The following is a 4,506-nucleotide window of genomic DNA, read 5'->3' on the forward strand; positions in this document are numbered from 1 at the left end:
AATACTAAAACTGTTACCAAAATTTAAAGAAAAAACTGTGTATTTGATGACCACAGTAAGCTATATAGCCCCAGCTAGGTACCATTTTATAGTATGTTCATTCTACTCACTGAGGTTTATGCCTAAAATCAGACATGGGTTCTTGTGTATGTAAATATCAGCTGTGCTTGCTATTGCAAATATTTAGACAAATTAAGTTCATTAGAAAATCAATTAAATGGGGGTGATAGGCATAGAAAGCAAACAGGGATAACAGAGACAATGGGAGGAGGGTTGGACAGGGCAGAGGGTTAGGAATATGGAATCAAGGATGGCAAAAAGAGAAAAAACTCAAAATATACAGGACATAAGAAATGGAAAATTGTTTGTTGATAATACATATGTTGATTTACTTGATTGAGCCAACAGAAAATGTATTTTGGATAAAAAATTCATTTTGTATACTATAATGATGTATAGCATATTAATGTTAAAAAATAAAAACAAATAAAAAAATTATTTCTTTTTTTCATATATTTTTTATCATCATCATAATCTTTATATTACATTGGAATACATATAGCTTTACAGTGTATTACATTGCTTTTTCAAAAGGGAATGTCATGCATGTCAGTAAATACAGAGACAGTCTCCCCACTTCAACATCCAATAACTTTGGTATGTTTTTCCCAATTATTATCATTATTATTCTAATTGTTTTTTAAAAGTCAATCACTTTTTCTCATTTTGCTTGTAAAAAGACTACCCATCATGAAATACTGTGGTAGGCAGTTAGTTAGCCATGAGTGGGCAGCCCTAAGAGAAAAGCGAAAGGCTCACCTAGCCTCAGGTGCCAGGAGGTTGAGGCAGTTTACCATATTAATTCCTTGAGGCTTGAGGGAAGCATACAGAGACAGTTCATAGATTTTCTGTCAAAAGGACCCAAGCAAGCATTTGGTCATTAACACGATAGACTAATTGGGTGATCTAATTGAGGCAATCTGACTCGCACTGGGGTACATAATTAGGTGACCAAATTCCTCACTTTGCCTGTGAGGAAGGTGCACAGGTGCAGGAGAGAACGTGTGGATACAAATTTAAAGGAAGAACATAGGTAGGGTAAGGGGGCCGCCCACTAATGAATATTTATGACCTCTAGTAATAAGAATAATGGTTGACCAGTATCAAACGCAGTTGCCACCCTGGCTATCCGTCTGCCCAACAACCTTTTTGGGTGTACTTTCTTTCTTTTCTTTCCTTTCTTTCTATTAAACTTTCCTTTCTATCTACTTCATCCGTGGTTGCAGTTTCATTTTGCGCCTAGGGACAGATCTCTAATTTTAGTGATCTGGACCCAAAGAACCAAGGATTTCACAACACAGCTCAACACTTTTCCATCCATTAACACAAATGGCACCATGACTTGGATCATACCTTCAAAATCGGTCTCTCTCTCTTCCCTCTGCAGCCACCATATCTTCCACTTGAACACTAGAAAAGGTCTGTGAGCATAACTTATGTTATGCTTTGCCAGGTTCTCTGTAGTCTCCAAATGGAACTTCTTTTCACTTTTTCTTCTGGGTCTTGGATTTCTGGAGCCCTGGGTACTTCATCTCCTTTCTTCCCCTTTATTTTTTCAGATTTATAAATTTTGGGTACGGAGTTTGTTGACAAGAGCTTTTCCAAATTTTTTCCCTTATCATTAATTCATTTTTTGTACATGGCATTTTGCCTCTTTAATTGCTTTTTCATATTAGTGAGTACAAGGAAGAGGTTTTGACCTCTGACGAGTCTCACACAACACTGAAAATGGGTCCAGGGAACAATTTTGACTTCTCCTTTCAAATTTCCCAGAGAGAAGGTTGGGAACGCTCTCAGGGGAACTCTTGGAAATGGTCCCAAGCTTTGGGACAAAATATTTAGAGGCTTACAGGCCCTCAGATAGCTGTACTAACTCTGGGGGTATGGGGAAGATACGTCTCCCTCCATTCTCTTCACTCCAGGCGGCTAACGCAAACCGCTGGAGGGTTGTTACCTAGTTTGGTTTTGCAGGGATGTCTCGGATCTTCTAGGCATGCCTCTAAATTGTATTTCTTTCTTTCTTCTCTCCTTCTAGATGGGAAATCATTCTTTGATTCTGAGAGACTCCCCACTGGGGCATATCCTCTCTCACTGGGATCAATTTGACCCTCAATCTCTCAAGAGGAGGAGGCTCATTTTCCTTTGTAATACTGCATGGCCACAATACAAGTTGCCAGAGGGAATAACTTGGCTAGGAAATGAGACCTTAGATTATCATTCCATTCTCCAATTACATAATCTATGTAGGAACCAGGGAATGTGGACTGAGTTGCCATACATTCAGGCTTTTCTGGCCCTCAGATCTAACCCAAAGGTTTGTCTGGACTGTATATCACCAGCTTCTCCACCCGTCAAAGATGATCCTTCCTCACCTTTCCCAGAAATGGTAAAACAGGACTTAGAACCTGAACTTAAAACTTTAACCCCAAGCTTTCTCCCTCCATAACCAGGTCACCTTAAGTCTCCAGAACCCATTTGCCCACTGCAGGAAGTGGCCGGTCTAAATGGAAACCCCATGAAAATTCATGTTCCATTTACTTGAGTAATCTCTCAAGGCTTACTTGAGTAATCTCTGTCAAATACAAAAGGACTTTGAAAGTTTTTCAGAGGATCCTAATAAGTATTTGGAGGATTTCGTAGGGTGGCCTATCCTTTTCCTTAATGTGGAGAGATTTATCTATCATTTTCAACCAAGCACTTACTAAAACTGAAAAGGATAAAATTGGAGAAATTGCTATCCAGTCTGGGGACTCATTACACAGAGTAAATACGACTTATCCTATAGGAAATATAGCAGTCCCAACTGCAGATCCCAACTGGAACTACAACTCCCCAGAAGGGATTTGGCAAAGAGATCATATGTTCTTATGTCTCATAGAAGGCCTAAAGGCAAGTAGAGTAAAACCTGTAAACTATAACAAATTGGCCACAATTGATCAAGGGTCTCCAGAAAATCACAAAGAGATCACATGCTCTTATGTCTTATAGAATGCCTAAAGGAAAGTAGAGTAAAACCTATAAACTATAACAAATTAACCACAATTAATCAAGGTTCTCAGGAAAATCCTATAACCTTCTTTGAGTATTTAAAGGAGGCTCTGATTAAATATACAACTATTGACCCCGATTCAGAAGAGGGAAGGCGAGAACCAGCAGTTAGCGTAATGGCTATGTCCCTGGACTCCCACGTAGTCGACCGCGGTTCGCGTCCTGGACCTGATGGCTTAAAACTCACGCCAGGTGCGTGTGCGTGCATGCCCAAGATCCCAAGAGGAGAATGGAGGAGAAGGGATTGCTGCGTGACCTATCCCCTCTGGGGGGTGATTTCTAGACCAGACCACTGGGCCAGGGGCTGCCCTAGGAGTTCCAGGATTCCCGGGTCAGACCCTGAAGAGACCTCAATAGTGGCCCACCAATGAGGATGCCCTCTGCTCCAGTTGGCTCCCACGACAGTCTTCAACATCATAGGATCAGAGCGCAGGGTGACTTTGGACATAGCAGGTAGGACCCATACTTTTCTTATTGACATGGGAGCCGCCTATTCTGTACTTACCGCTTATCCTCTCATTCTTGTCTCATAATAGGAGTATCAGGTAAACTTACTCATTGCCCTCTAACCCCAGCTCTTTGCTGTACTTGGGGGGACATAATTTTCTCCCATTAATTTTTAATTGTACCTCAATGCCCTACTCCCCTATGGGAAGGGATATCCTCAGTAAGTTGGGTGCTCAATTAACATTGAGATCTAGCACCTCTGCCTTTTTGGGACTGTTATTGGATCCTGATTCTGAAGTATGTCAACAAGACAACCTAATTCAAGGAATCAATCCAGAAGTCTGGGCAATAGATACACCCAGAAGGGTAAAAACAGTTGTCCCTGTTAAAATTAGGCTTAAGGATCCTAATACCTTCCCACATAAAAAACAATACCCACTTAAACCTGAGGCCATTTGAGGACTTCAACCAATAATTACCAGACTCCTACAGGCTGGCATTTTAACCCCCTGTGAGTCACCCTGTAATTCTCCTATGCTAGCAGTAAAAAAAACCCAGTGGAGAATACTGCCTAGTTCAGGACCTCCGAGCAATAAATGAAGCAGTTATTCCTATTCATCCAATGGTGTCAAATCCTTACACTATTTTGGGAGAAGTACCCCCAGATTCTCATTGGTTTTCAGTTTTGGATCTTAAGGATGCTTTGTTTTGTATTCCAATAGATGAAGATTCCCAATTTTTATTTGCCTTTGAGTGGAGAGGGAAGGGAACACCTCAACAATTAACATGGAGAATGCTCCCTCAGGGTTATTGTGACAGTGCTCATTTTTAGGTCAGGCATAAGCTAGAGATATGGGGGACCTAAACTTAAGAGAGGGAAAACTTATCCAGTATGTAGATGACCTTTTCATTTGCTCCCCTACCAAAGAGCTAGCAAGAAACACCTGGTGG

This window comes from Tupaia chinensis, unplaced genomic scaffold, assembly GCF_000334495.1.
Source record: "Tupaia chinensis unplaced genomic scaffold, TupChi_1.0 Scaffold138878_1, whole genome shotgun sequence".
In the NCBI taxonomy this organism is placed as follows: domain Eukaryota; kingdom Metazoa; phylum Chordata; class Mammalia; order Scandentia; family Tupaiidae; genus Tupaia; species Tupaia belangeri.